Below are 15,695 nucleotides of genomic sequence, written 5' to 3'. Positions count from 1 at the left end.
CGGTGATCTGACGGGAACCGGTGTATCCACTGCGGCAAGGCCTTTGCCACGCTCTGTAAAGCCGCAGTGTAACTGAGGGGAGGTTTTCCTTGATTTCCCTAAATCGCTTCAGGCAAATGCCAGGATGGTTGCTTTGAAAGGGGACGGCCGATGCTCTTCCCCATCCTTTCCCTAATCAGAGCTTGTGCTCCGTCTCTAATAACCTCGTTGTCGACGGGACGTTAAACAGTAATCACCTCCTCCTCTTCCTCCTCCTCCTCCTCCGCCATTCGTCCAAAAAGGCCATCTGTCGCTGGTCAGTTGATATCCAGTTGCGCTACTGGCTCGCAAATTCCACCCTCCGTCCCGAACAGCAGTCGGCACGAGTGCACGAACGAGATACCTGGCGCGGACGCCCATACGCAGCAACGTTCTCTGAACGGTGGTTGAGGAGACACTGTTGATAGCCCCTCGGTTCATCTGAGCCGTCTGTTCAACAGCTGCACATCTATAGGCCCGTACACATCGCTGCCGTCGTCCACCCCTGTAATCTTTGCCCTGTGGTGTACCACAGGTGCCTCAGCGCCGGTTTTGGATAACGTAATTTTGCTATGCACGATGTACTTGAACTACGACGACATGCGAACGGTTTACAAATTCTGCAGCGTCGAAGATGCTTCCACCGTAGGCCCAAAAGCCAATGATCGCGTCCTTCTGGACGTCCGGTAAATAGGTCCGTTTTCGCGTTGAACTTAAAGTCTGTAACATTTCACCTGATTGTTATTAACAAGTATGACATTTAAGCTATTTTAACATTTCACCTGACTGTATAAACGAGTACGAATGTTAAGCTGTTTTAACTTGTCAAAATCGTATTTATATGCCAACTGAAGTACACACACATATATATTCGACACCTCCAAATCCTTTAAATAATTATTCTGTAATAATGTTGTTACGATGTATATTCTATGTTCTTTGCGCTTATGTCTTCTCTTCTGCTGGCCGGCCGAAGTGGCCGTGCGGTTAAAGGCGCTGCAGTCTGGAACCGCAAGACCGCTACGGTCGCAGGTTCGAATCCTGCCTCGGGCATCGATGTTTGTGATGTCCTTAGGTTAGTTAGCTTTAACTAGTTCTAAGTTCTAGGGGACTAATGACCTCAGCAGTTGAGTCCCATAGTGCTCAGAGCCATTTGAACGATCTTCTCTTCTGCTATACGAACCTTGCACCCAGCAGATTCCAGACGCCATATTTGTTTACAAATATGACAGTATACATGTGATGTGTTACGACAGCTAATAGCAACCTGTGACCCCTGGAGGTACTCTATTGTATTTATTTTATGGCTCTGAGCAGTATGGGACTCAACTGCTGTGGTCATAAGTCCCCTAGAACTTAGAACTATTTAAACCTAACTAACCTAAGGACAGCACGCTACACCCAGCCATCACGAGGCAGAGAAAATCCCTGACCCCGCCGGGAATCGAACCCGGGAACCCGGGCGTGGGAAGCGAGAACGCTACCGCACGACCACGAGATGCGGGCATTTATTTTATGTTTACCGTTAGATATGTTTAATTTTTTTTTTTTTTTTGGTCAGAAGAAATCCGAAACCGTGTTGTGAAATAGTGTCTTGTTTCTCCACTAGGCAGTGCCACAAGTTCCTCCAAAAATCGTAACACAACACACAGACAAATGTCGTACTAAATAATGTAAATCCACCCGATGATGGAGGTTTAAACGTTCGAAACGCGTCGTGGAAATAAATAAAACGGTGACTGGTAACAATAAACTCGTTGTTTCATTTAATGTCAATAACAGTCACGGTAAAGCCTAACCTAAAATGTTCGCGATTAGCATTTGTTTGACAGTGTCGAGCTCTAGTCCCCTGCTCTGGCCTGCCTGCATTCCGTATCACGGCGTGCCCGCGATTAGCCGCAGAGTCAGCTTACGTGAGACGAGTGGCGTCGCCGAGTTGGCGGGCGACTGCTGGGAGTGTGTGGCGGCGCGCCTGCGCCAGTGGTCCGGAGCATGGAGGTAAGAATAAGGGGAGATGGCGCTATGTACCCCAGCCGTACTACGTTTTCAAGCCATGGGGGCGTGGCTCGCTGCCATGACACACTGACCAAAACATTGCCAGTGTGCTATAGCGCTGCGTGTATTACAGTCTCTAATTGCACCATATACGCATGTAACGTCATCAGATTGGTTGTTTCAAAGTTTTTGTTTAAAATAAAATCTCGTAAAGGCGAAATTCCGCGTATCTTCTGATTAAAAATAGTTTTTAATGTAATATTACGAATAGCTAGCCTTCAATGTAAACGATACAATTTTGTTAATTCAGTAATAAACGTGTATCACAAACTAAATGATGATGATGAGCGTTTGGCGTCATTGGCCGGGAGGCCCCTCGCGGGGCAGGTCCGGCCGCCTTGGCGCAGGTCTTATTACATTCGGCGCCACATTGGGCGACCTGCACGCCGGATGGGGATGAAATGATGATGAACACAACACAACACCCAGTCCCTGAGCGGAGAAAATCTCCGACCCAGCCGGGAATCGAACCCGGGCCCGGAGGACGGCAATCCGTCACGCTGACCACTCAGCTACTGGGGCGGACACAAACTAAATAATAGAAACTGAAAACTAAGTTAGCTATACCCTCCCTCCAAAGCCCCATAAATACATCTTGTTTGTAATACGTACTGGGACATTTCAGTTACTTTACACGACTGAGAAACACTGTTCATTACCACCAATATTTACTGAAATACGGTACATAGAATGGCAAATCTACACAGCGTCCTGTTTAGGCCTATACTTTACGCCAGTTAATGTAGTGTTAGCTTTTAATTTGGTACATGATGAAGACAAAGTGAGTTACTCAACACTTCGATTATCGACGATACGTACGTATTATACTAAAACGTGAACTTGAAAACTAAGAATTTAATTCTTTGAATTAACATACCTTTTGCAAATGTTTTGGGTGTGTAGGGAAAACTGACGGTACAGCATTTTCTCGGAGCCTTACTGTTGAAAGGGAAGTTCGGTCTATGTCCTCTTCTCGGAAATGCTGAGAACATATAGTGCTCCATTTAGACGCACACCAATTCTTCCTCCTCACGGCATTTTCCCACAGAGCTTACCGACTTTCATTTTTAGGAAACCTAAAATCATACAGTAGAAAAACACGCTATAGTACAAGTACCGATGTAGCACACGTTCATTCACAATGAAGTTGTAAAATCACACTTAACGAGACAACTTAACATGAAATAATATTCCCTTCGATTTCGCATCACAATCAGAACGATTCGTACCTCCGAACACCACCCCCCCCCCCTGCGGGTCCGGGGATTAGAATAGGCCCGAGGTATTCCTGCCTGTCGTAAGAGGCGACTAAAAGGAGTCCATCCCCCTCACGGGGGTAGTTAGCGCCTGCGTCCGGAGACGGACGGTTCCACGACCTATAATTGTGGTCTTTCTGGTTTTTCACTTCTCGTTTCTTCCTTCCTTTTGTTGGTTCCTTTCTTTGCTCTTCTCCACCTCACTGTCTTCCTTACTCTTTCCCTTGACTTCTCCTTGCCTTCTCATTGCCTTTTTCTCCTTGCCTTCTCATTGCCTTCTTCTCCTTGCCTTCTCATTGCCTTCTTCTCCTTGCTTTCTCATTGCCTTCTTCTCCTTGCTTTCTCATTGCCTTCTTCTCCTTGCTTTCTCATTGCCTTCTTCTCCTTGCCTTCTCTGGTCTCCGCCTCGGCGTTTGAGACAGTCTGTCCTCTTTCTCCCTCTCTCTCTTCTTTTTCCTCTTCTTCCTTCCTCCCTGTGCGTGCCTGAAGGCCGACCCACGCGTTCGCACGCGTAGCCGGTGACGGGGTAACGCGTAAGTCCCCGCCCTGGGTAGACATGTAAGGCACGCGCGTACCCCCTGGTAAAGGCCAGGCCCGGGGAGGGGTGATTGCCTGAGCTGATACCTTCTGACCATGCCGATTGGTCCCTCCGTCTGTTTCTCGGGAGGTGTGACCTGAGGTGTAAACATTCACCTAAGGCGGGAGTGCCCTCTGAGAGGGTCCCCACAAGGAAGGAGCGCGCCATCGGAGACGCTGGCAATCATGGGGGATTCCTCCGCAATGGATTCTACTCCATCTCTCACGACTTCTGCCCAAAAACGGAAACGTGACCAGCCACCAGTGACAAAAGTACTACCGCCTGCCCCACAGTTCCTCGTCGTTTCTCGATCTGAGGACGGAAAGGATTTTTCCTCTGTCAACCCTTTCGTTATCCAGAAGGGCGTAGATGCCATAGCCGGATCTGTCAAACCTTGTACCAGGTTGCGTAACGGTACCTTATTACTAGAAACTGAGAGTGCCTTTCAGGCACAAAAACTGCTTCGGGCCACACTCCTGTACACGTTCCCTGTCCGGGTGGAGGCCCACCGAACTTTGAATTCGTCTCGTGGTGTAGTCTATACTAACTCCCTCGACGGATTGACTGACGAGGAGATTCAATCTTTCCTCGCTGAGCAGGGCGTGACGGCTGTCCATAGGGTCATGAAAAAGGTCAACAATGACCTTGTACCGACCCGGACACTTTTCTTGACCTTCGATAGTGTTAAGCTGCCATCGCGCATCAAGGCGGGCTACGAGGTTATTTCTGTTCGCCCCTATGTCCCGACACCTACGCGCTGCTACCAGTGTCAGCGTTTCAATCACACTCGACAGTCTTGTTCCAATGCGGCTAAATGTGTCACTTGTGGCAGGGATGCCCATGAGGGTGACTGTCCACCTCCGTCTCCTCGTTGTGTGAACTGTCAGGGTGACCATGCCGCATTCTCCCGCGACTGTCCTGTCTGTAAGGAAGAACGCTGTATCCAAGAAATTCGGGTCAAAGAGAAAGTGTCCACCTCGGCTGCTCGCAAGCTATTGGCTAGTAGGAAGCCCGCGCTGCTCTCAGCGGGGAAATACAGTACTGTCCTCGCCTCTCCTCGGACTACCAGGGAGGTAGCAACCCAGACATGCGATCTGATCTTCAGCACCACGGTCGTCCGTTCGGCCAGTGCTAAGATCGCGCGGTCGACGTCTCCTCTTCCTCCCATCACGCCACAGACACCAGCCCCTTCATCAGCTTCTGCTAAGACGAAGACCCCGAAGTCAGATGCACGGGCCTTCAAGAAGGAACCATCCCGTGCAGACTTCCTACGTCCCTCGACCTCCCAGCCTTCGACCGGTACTTCCACCAAACGTCCTTCCAAGAAGGCTCATAGGAAGCACAGTTCTCCTTCTCCGCCACGGCGCATTTCTTCTCCTGCGCCACCCAGCGGTTGCCGCCCCAGGCCGTCATCCGTTTCGCCTGGCCGCACCGCCGGTAGCCGTACATCTGGCCGTTCACCGGCGGAGGAAGCTCCCCCTCCCGGCCATCCTCTCGAGATGGCCGATGAACCTATGGACCCAATGGACGATGACTGTCCGCCTACTGATAGCGGCGGCGGTGCTCGCTCGAAGCCATGCCCTCAGCGGCCTTCGAGGTGACCCCTTTTTTCATCTTCCTTTTCTTACGATGGCACTTATTCACTGGAATATTCGCAGCATTCGCTCCAACCGAGAGGACTTAAAGTTGCTGCTCCGCTTGCACCGTCCGCTCGTCGTGGCCCTCCAGGAAACGAAGCTACGCCCATGCGATCAAATTGCCTTGGCACACTACATCTCTGTGCGTTTTGACCTACCCCCTGTGGTAGGTATCCCGGCTCATGGAGGGGTTATGTTGCTGGTCCGGGATGATATTTACTACGATCCCATCCCGTTGCACACCGGCCTGCAGGCAGTTGCCATCCGCATTACTCTCCCCACTTTTACATTTTCCATTTGTTCCGTTTACACTCCATCGTCGTCTGCCGTTACCAGGGCAGACATGATGCAACTTATTGCTCAGCTACCTGCACCATTTTTGTTAACTGGAGACTTCAATGCCCACCATCCCCTTTCGGGCTCTCCAGCATCCTGCCCGAGGGGCTCCCTGTTAGCAGACCTTTTCAACCAGCTCAATCTTGTCTGCCTCAATACTGGCGCCCCTACTTTTCTTTCGGACACATCTCACACCTATTCCCATTTAGACCTCTCTATATGTACTCCCCAACTTGCACGCCGGTTTGAGTGGTATGCACTTTCTGATACATATTCGAGCGACCACTTCCCGTGTGTTATCCATCTCCTGCAGCATACCCCCTCTCCGTGCTCATCTAGTTGGAACATCTCCAAAGCAGACTGGGGGCTCTTCTCTTCCAGGGCGACCTTCCAGGATCACACCTTCACAAGCTGCGATCGTCAGGTCGCACACCTCACGGAAGTCATTCTCACTGCTGCTGAATATTCCATCCCTCACCCTACTTCTTCTCCACGTGGCGTACCGGTCCCCTGGTGGACCGCAGCATGTAGAGACGCTTTACGTGCTCGTCGACGTGCTTTACGCACCTTTAAACGCCACCCTACAGTGGCGAATTGTATCAATTATAAACGATTACGTGCACAGTGTCGTCGTATTATTAAAGAAAGCAAGAAAGCCAGCTGGGCTGCTTTCACAAGCACCTTCAACAGTTTTACTCCTTCTTCTGTTGTCTGGGGTAGCCTGCGCCGGCTATCTGGCACTAAGGTCCACTCACCAGTTTCTGGCTTGAAGGTCGCGAATGACGTCCTTGTGGCCCCTGAGGTTGTCTCCAATGCCTTCGGCCGCTTTTTCGCAGAGGTTTCGAGCTCCGCTCATTACCACCCTGCCTTCCTCCCCCGCAAACAGGCAGAGGAGGCTAGGCCACCTAACTTCCGCTCCTCGAATCGTGAAAGTTATAATGCCCCATTCACCATGCGGGAACTTGAAACCGCACTTGGCCGATCACGGTCCTCCGCTCCAGGGCCTGATTCTATTCATATTCAGATGCTGAAGAACCTTTCTCCTGCGGGTAAAGGTTTTCTTCTTCGTGCATACAATCGCATCTGGATTGAGGGACATGTTCCCGCATGCTGGCGCGAATCTATTGTTGTCCCGATTCCTAAGCCGGGGAAGGACAAGCACTTGCCTTCCAGTTATCGACCTATCTCGCTTACCAGCTGTGTCTGTAAAGTGATGGAGCGGATGGTTAACTCTCGATTGGTTTGGCTGCTCGAGTCTCTACGCCTACTTACCAATGTACAATGTGGATTTCGTAGGCGCCGCTCTGCTGTTGACCATCTGGTTACCTTGTCGACCTTCATTATGAATAACTTCTTGCGGAAGCGCCCGACCGCGGCTGTGTTCTTTGATTTGGAGAAGGCTTACGACACCTGTTGGAGGGCGGGCATTCTCCGCACCATGCATACATGGGGCCTTCGCGGTCGCCTCCCTCTTTTTATTCGTTCCTTTTTAATGGATCGACAGTTCAGGGTACGTGTGGGTTCTGTCCTGTCCGACACCTTTCGCCAGGAGAATGCGGTGCCACAGGGCTCAGTTTTGAGCGTCGCTCTCTTCGCCATCGCGATCAATCCAATAATGGATTGCCTCCCAGCTGATGTATCAGGCTCCCTTTTTGTGGACGATTTTACCATCTATTGCAGCGCGCAGTGTACACGTGTCCTGGAGCGCTGTCTTCAGCGTTCTCTTGACTGTCTTTACTCCTGGAGTGTCGCCAATGGCTTCCGTTTTTCTGCCGAGAAGACGGTCTGTATTAACTTCTGGCGCTACAAAGAGTTTCTCCCACCGTCCTTACGACTCGGTCCCGTTGCTCTCCCAATCGTGGAGACAACCAAATTTTTAGGCCTTACATTTGACAGGAAACTTAGCTGGTCTCCACATGTGTCATATTTGGCCGCCCGTTGTACCCGTTCTTTAAATGTCCTCCGTGTTCTCAGTGGTATGTCGTGGGGAGCGGATCGAACTGTCCTACTTCGTCTATATCGGTCGATCGTCCGCTCTAAGCTGGATTATGGGAGCTTCGTATACTCCTCTGCACGGCCATCCATCTTACGCCGCCTCAACTGCATACAACATCGGGGCTTACGACTTGCGATCGGAGCATTTTATACTAGTCCCGTAGAGAGTCTTCATGCTGACGCTGGCGAATTGCCACTCACCTACCGGCGCGATATATTGCTTTGTCGGTATGCCTGTCGGCTACTGTCAATGCCCGACCATCCGTCTTATCGTTCCTTTTTTGACGACTCTCTCGACCGTCAATACGGGTTGTATGTCTCTGCCCTGCTACCCCCTGGAGTTCGCTTTCGTCGCCTCCTTCAACACCTTAATTTTTCACTCCCTGCAACCTTTCGAGTGGGCGAGAGCGACACGCCACCTTGGCTCCAGGCTCAGGTCCGCGTTCACCTTGACCTCAGCTCGCTCCCAAAAGAGGTTACCCCCGGTTCGGTCTACCACTCCCGTTTTTTGGAACTTCGTTCGAAGTTCATCAACATGACTTTCATTTATACAGATGGCTCTAAGACCAATGACGGGGTCGGGTGTTCCTTTATTGTCGGGGCACAAAGTTTCAAATACCGGCTCCATGGCCATTGTTCGGTCTTCACAGCTGAGCTCTTTGCCCTCTACCAGGCTGTTCTTTACATCTGCCGCCACCGACATTCTGCTTATGTCATCTGCTCCGACACACTGAGCGCCATCCAGAGCCTCAGTGATCCGTACCCGGTTCACCCTTTCGTACACCGGATCCAACGCTCTCTTCAGCAGCTGGTGGACGTCGGTTCTCCGGTTAGCTTTATGTGGGTTCCTGGCCATGTCGGTATCCCTGGGAACGAAGCTGCAGATGCCGCGGCCAAGGCTGCGGTCCTCCAGCCTCGGACAGCTTCTTGTTGTGTCCCTTCGTCCGATTTTAGCAGGGTCATTTGTCGGCGCATTGTGTCGCTGTGGCATGCCGATTGGGCTGCACTTACAGACAACAAGCTTCGGGCCTTAAAACCTCTTCCCGTGGCTTGGACGTCCTCCTCACGCCCTTCTCGGCGGGAGGAGGTAGTTTTGGCCCGGTTAAGAATTGGACACTGCCGGTTCAGCCATCGCCATCTGCTGACGGCTGCGCCAGCGCCGTTCTGCCCATGTGGGCACTTGCTGACGGTTCGACACATTTTAATGTCCTGTCCATATTTTAACACACTGCGTCTAGATCTTAACCTGCCAAGTACTTTCGATGCCATTTTAGCGGATGACCCACGAGCAGTTGCTCGTGTTCTTCGTTTTATCAATTTGACAAACCTCTCTCAGGACATTTGATGATGCTGTTTTTTACTCCTATGCCTGTCAGTCTGTCTTTTATCGTGTTTTCCCTTTTAGTTGTTGTTGTCCACTTGTGCCTCGCGGTGCATTCTTAGAGTAGTCAGGGCGCTAATGACCATTGGAGTTGTGCGCCCTAAAACCACAAAAAAAAAAAAAAAATCCGAACACCACACAAGTCACCATAATAGCGCAAAATCCTTGCAAAAGCGAGCGACAAGCCTATGCACACAAGCTTACAGCAGCAATGTTATGGTCGGATTGAGATGGGTACCCTCGGCTTCACATAGCTTCACAGCTGTGACGTCACGGCGTCTGCCTCTATTCTTACCTCCATGGTCCGGAGCGCGAGTTCCGGCGCGCTCTGGCGGTAACGGTAAAACTTTGCCCGCCTCTGGCACACAGCCGAGCTGCTTACCCGGGCTTACGCGGGCCACTTGCGTGTGGCGCAGCCGCGCGCGCCAGTTACGTGCACCTCTTCTCTCTGCGAGGCAGCGCACTCAGCCTCTTAATCCACGAGAATTACCGCACTACTTGCAAGGCAACTCCAGAAAGTTCGTCCAGTGGAACCCTCTGTAATTAAAAACTCGTTAAAAATGCGTGCCTGATGTGAAGAGACGTGCCAACAAAAGCCACCTGTAAGCGGTACGACTTGCGTGAAGATACGGCGTGCAATTTCACGTTACGCAGCATTCACGCGCTTGAACAGCACACCGCCTCCTTTCGAATCTCAGTTACGTAGTACGCCACGAACCGCTACCACATAACATCGCTTTCCACGACAAATGTAGAAACGGAAAGGTCTCGTATTGTAATGCAGCATACAAAAGCTGAAGTGCCGTGGCGACTGTATTAGAAGTTGCGAGCTATGAAAATGCGCTGTTTCGAGGCATTAGCACATTTGAGATGTATAAAAAATGTCTAATCGCCTCTAGTAAGATTTTGTACGATAAAATGTTCTGGAAGAGAATGTCGGAGAGTAAAACGGCTCAAGTATAGTATGGAAGTAATAACCGCTCCGCATATTTTACTCAGCCAGTCTCCGTCTAAAAAATGGTTCGAATGGCTCTGACCACTGTGGGACTTAACTTCTGAGATCATCAGTCCCCTAGAACTTAGAACTACTTAAACCTAACTAACTTGAGGACATCACACACACCCATGCCCGAGGCAGGGTTCGAACCTGCGACCGTAGCGTTCGCGCGGTTCCAGACTGTGGCGCCTAGAACCGCGCGACCACACCAGCGGCCGTCTCCGTCTACATCTCTACTAATGATGTCGAAGTGGAAACTCAGTTTCGACGAAAAATGTTTTCTAGGCACATGGTCATGTTTCGTAGCGTACTGTTCTCTTAATTTGCACATCTTTGTTAGATTTCTATATGCAGATTAAAAAAATACCTTTTCATAAATGTTCGAAATATTGTTTGTTTCCTCAAAAATATCATCTGTGTGTTTTGTATGGAAGCAAACTAAGCAAACTACTGAAGAGCTCTCTTCAAAGTGTTAGGTACATCTTTGATTTCACAGAATTGTTAGAGTTTTCCCCGCGCATCTTTGAGGATCGTTAATGAAGTTAACGATAGTACTTTACGCGTGTCCATTTTGAGAAGCAAAGTGAGTGCGATTGGTCGGCAAGGTGTTGCCGGCAACTACGGTTGGAGAGTTGTGCGGTCGCAGATCCACGTTGCTGCGCACGTCCCGTCTGACCTCTTCTGTGCGTACAGCAACCGCGGCGGAGAAACCAGGTCCTCGTTCTCTTCCACGCTCCGCGCGAGGACTGTTTGACGTCGAGTACGCTGTGCTGTACATTCGTCTTCGTCGGGAAGTCGAACTTATTGAGAGTCGAGATTGGAATCAGGGTGCAAGAGAACAAACCACGAACAAGGCGATGGAGACACACGTGATGTCGGTGCATATGTGCAGTGCAGAGGCTGTGACGTGATGACGTGCCGCCTCTACGGTCGCGCTGTCAGGGTTACCACAGTGGACGTGAAACACTCGTCCTCAGAATTAACGCGCTCCCGTATCCGAGGTCGCTAAGTCACGCCTGTGTGTTGCCGTTGGGCTCGGAGGTAGCCTGTTGAAATCTCGGTCGTAGAAGAAATGTTCGTCGCTGCTGTTTGGCCAGCAACGGAAGTAGATGTGGTACCGCTCGGTTCCTAACCACTGCAGAACTATTTTACGGAAACGAAGATATCACGAGTCGAGCAACCGAGTAAGTCCACCAACTTCGATCGTCAAAATGTTTCGGCCGCTGTACTGTGGCGCGGGCATCTCAGTATCTGACAGGGCTGCAGACATGTTGTGCAAACAAACAAACAAAACATTAATTTCATAACTTTCGAGTTGACAGTTAAACCGTTATGACTACTCCTCGCAATATACGCTGTACTTTCTAAATACTTGCAGATGATATTGCGAGTTACATACACTACTGGCCATTAAAAATGCTACACCACGAAGATGACATGCTACAGACGCGAAATTTAACCGACATGAAGAAGATGCTGTGATTTGCAAATGATTAGCTTTTCAGAGCATTCACACAAGGTTGGCGCCGGTGCCGACACCTACAACGTGCTGACATGAGGAAATTTTCCAACCGATTTGTCGTACACAAACAGCAGTTGACCGACGTTGCCTGGTGAAACTTTGTAGTGATGCCTCGTGTAAGGAGGAGAAATACGTGCCATCACGTTTCCGACTTTGATAAAGGTCGGATTGTAGCCTATCACGATTGCGGTTTATCGTATCGCGACATTGCTGCTCGCGTTGGTCGAGATCCAATGACTGTTTGCAGAATATGGAATCGGTGGGTTCAGGAGGGTAATACGGAACGCCGCGCTGGATCCCAACGGCCTCTTATCACTAGCAGTGAGATGACAGGCATCTTATCCGCATGGCTGTAACGGATCGTGTAGCCACGTCTCGATCCCTGACTCAACAGATGGGGTCGTTTGCGAGACAACAACCATCTGCACGAACAGTTCGACGACGTTTGCAGCAACATGGACTATCAGCTCGGAGACCATTGCTGCGGTTACTCTTGACGCTGCATCACAGACAGGAGCGCCTGCGATGGTGTACTCAACGACGAACCTGGGTGCACGAATGGCAAAACGTCATTTTTTTCGGATGAATCCAGGTTCTGTTTACATCATCGTGATGGTCGCATCCGTGTCTGGCGACATCACGGTGAAGGCACATTGGAAGCGTGTACCCGTCATCGCCATACTGGCGTATCACCCGGCGTGATGGTAAGGGGTGCCATCGGTTACACGTCTCGGTCACCTCTTGTTGGCAATGACGGCACTTTGAACAGTGGACGTTACATTTCAGATGTGTTACGACCAGTGGCTGTACACTTCATTCGATCCCTGCGAAACCTTGCATTTCAGCAGGATAATGCACGACCGCATGTTGGAGGTCCTGTACGGGCCTTTCTGAATACAGAAAATGTCCGACTGCTACCCTGGCCAGCACTTTCTCCAGATCTCTCACCAACTGAAAACGTCAGGTCAATGGTAGCCCAGCAACTGGCTCTTCACAATACGCCAGTCACTACTCCTGATGAACTGCGGTATCGTGTTGAAGCTGCATGAGCAGCTGTACCTGTACACGCCATCCAAGCTCTGTTGGATTCCATGCCCAGGCGTATCAAAGCCGTTATTACCGCCAGAGGTCGTTGTTCTGGGTACTGGAGTCTCAGGATCTATGCACAGAAATTGCGTGAAAATGTAATCACATGTCAGTTCTAGTATAATATATTTGTCCAATGAACACCCGTTTACCATCTGCATTTCTTCTTGGTGAAGCAATTTTAATGGCCAGTAGTGTAGAAGATGACCAAAAATAAATGGTATAAACTCGAGCCGTGTACGGCTCAGAACTGCAACATGGTTACACTTAGTCGCATGCTGTGACTAGCTGAGCACACGCCCACGTGTCACGGATGTGTGTTTATTCTGGTCTGCTGCAAGCCCGTCTCCTGCTTCCCCTGTTCATTTCCTCCCCTTTCTCTCTCTCTCTCTCTCTCTCTCTCTCTCTCTCTCTCTCTCTCTCTCTCTCTCTCCCTCCCCATCTCCTGCTCCTCCTCGTGTGCTCCTTCACCCTCGCTTTTAGTCCATCTCCTCCTACCCCCCGCCCTCCTCTCCTCTCTCCACGTTTCTTACTCCTACAGTATTTCATTGCAGACTGTAACTAGTATCGCCCGCATCTCGTGGTTGTGCGGTAGCGTTCTCGCATCCCACGCCCGGGTTCCCGGGTTCGATTCCCGGCGGGGTCAGAAATTTTCTCTGCCTCGTGACGGCTGGGTGTTGTGTGCTGTCCTTAGGTTAGTTAGGTTTAAGTAGTTCTAAGTTCTAGGGGACTGATGACCATAGATGTTAAGTCCCATAGTGCTTAGAGCCATTTTTTTGTAACTAGTATTTGTGCCAAATTTGATTGAAATCTTTGCAGAGGTTTGGGATGACCTTTCTATCCGTGGCATTGCCGCAATGCGCTCGTCACGTGTATTCCACATATATTTAACATAGTTCACACGTATCTATACACATATGTCAGGTGTATGTCCAGCGAATTTCGCCCTTCAGTTTCGTTTTCAAGCGGCGCAATGTTTATGACCTCGTATCTCCTGAGCTATGTGCTGTACAATGATGTAATTTTGCAGGTTATATGTTTCAACTGTCTGCGAAACGTGTTACGAATGGACTTATTACCAATGAAGTAATAAATTTAAACGCGTTCCGTGTAATTTTTCAATCATCTTGGTATTTATGATGTCATGTCTCCTAAACTTAGTGCCGTACGCTAACAGTGCGTGAAAACTACATAAGGAATACATTCGACAGTAAATAAGTGACAAATTAAAACGTCGAGCTTCATGCGGCAGTTTTTCTGCATGAACACCGAAAATGTAGTAAGTTATCACTTTTTGGTGCATCGTGAACGAGAAAAAATTTGCCAAAGGTTTGAAATTATGTTTTAAGTTTGATACAAGTCTCTTAGTGCTCTCATTCTGAAACACTGGATGATTAAAGTATGGGTATCTGCTCGCCGTGGGCTGCACTGCTCTTTCCTCCGCACACTTTTGATGGGGAGGGGGGGTTCTTTCCAGACAGTAAGCGACATGTGTACCATGTTTGTGGAAACTGGTCGAGTGGTTTTGGAGGAGTTCCATATTTATAATTTGTATGGATGCAGATGAATTTCGCAGAAATACCTGATCACTGGTCGCAGTGTCAGTTTCACTACGAGAATTTTTTTCGTGTCTGTCACTATTTTCGTCACTCTTGTCTCAAAGTAGGTTCTCGTCGCTTCCGTCCATGACACTGGAGAGTCAGTATTTCTTGAACCCTCTGATGATACAATCTGGCATTGGTGCGCGCCGTAAAGTTCAGAATGGTTCAAATGGCTCTGAGCACTATGGGACTTAACATCTATGGTCATCAGTCCCCTAGAACTTAGAACTACTTAAACCTAACTAACCTAAGGACAGCACACAACACCCAGCCATCAGGAGGCAGAGAAAATCCCTGATCCCGCCGGGAATCGAACCCGGGAACCCGGGCGTGGGAAGCGAGAACGCTACCGCACGACCACGAGGACGCCGTAAAGAACGAATCTACTTACACATAACGCTGAATGATGGTTTTTAATCTTCCTGTACATGTTGGATGCACGTTGCCGTTCCAAAAGTCGATCTAAGTAGTGTTTTTTGGGACAGTGTTTGGATGGATTGTTTACGACGATGTCAAGAAATGAAATTTGAAGTCAGATTTGCACGTATAACATATGTCTCGGCTGTAGCATAATAATCGCTACCAGGCACGACCGGTTTCGAGCTTGTGCCCATGTTCAGATGGTTTACATTGGTTTCCATACTCAGTGCTAGAGACCAGTGTTTAAAACAAAAACAAATAATATTATATATGAAGATAGTAACTGTTCTCGAAAGAACAGATACCGTTGATGATCGTGCAGCTACTTGAAACCTTCAGCTGCCGACAGGAGTTGTTGATATATCTCGATGGCGACAGCTGAAAATGTGTACCCCGACATGGACTCGAACCCGGGATCTCCAGAGTGTGGGCGAGTAATGAGTGGATGGGTAAATATCTGTTAGGTTCATAACATATTTAGAATTGTGGACAGTTGGAAATGTGGGTGTCACGGGAAGCGTGCAAGGGTTAAGTGCCTGCAGTCGCGGTATTCATCTGTGTCCTCGGTGGCGCAGATGGACAGAGCGTCTGCCATGTAAGCAGGAGATCCCGGTTTCGAGTCCCGGTCGGGGCACACATTTTCAGCTGTCCCCATCGAGATAGATCAACAACACCTGTCGGCAGCTGAGTGTTTCAATTAATTATCATTTAAATAATATTATGTTGACTAAAAGATCTGGAAGCGGCTAAACGATATGTGGGGTAAAGTATTATAGTACTTACATGTCGCTGGTGTGTCCGTATCGTTTTCATA

At 49.4% G+C, this 15,695-nt stretch overlaps 1 long non-coding RNA gene across 1 annotated transcript in view; it reads left to right on the top strand.

The window, feature by feature from the left end:
- The window catches only part of LOC126100997 (uncharacterized), a 572,422-nt gene that overhangs the window by 22,669 nt on the left and 534,058 nt on the right, over positions 1-15,695 (top strand). The window lies entirely within an intron of this gene.

This window comes from Schistocerca cancellata, chromosome 9, assembly GCF_023864275.1.
Source record: "Schistocerca cancellata isolate TAMUIC-IGC-003103 chromosome 9, iqSchCanc2.1, whole genome shotgun sequence".
Lineage (NCBI taxonomy): Eukaryota > Metazoa > Arthropoda > Insecta > Orthoptera > Acrididae > Schistocerca > Schistocerca cancellata.
The sequence above is the reverse complement of the archived record's forward strand: the minus strand, read 5'-3'. Positions and strand labels throughout refer to the sequence as shown.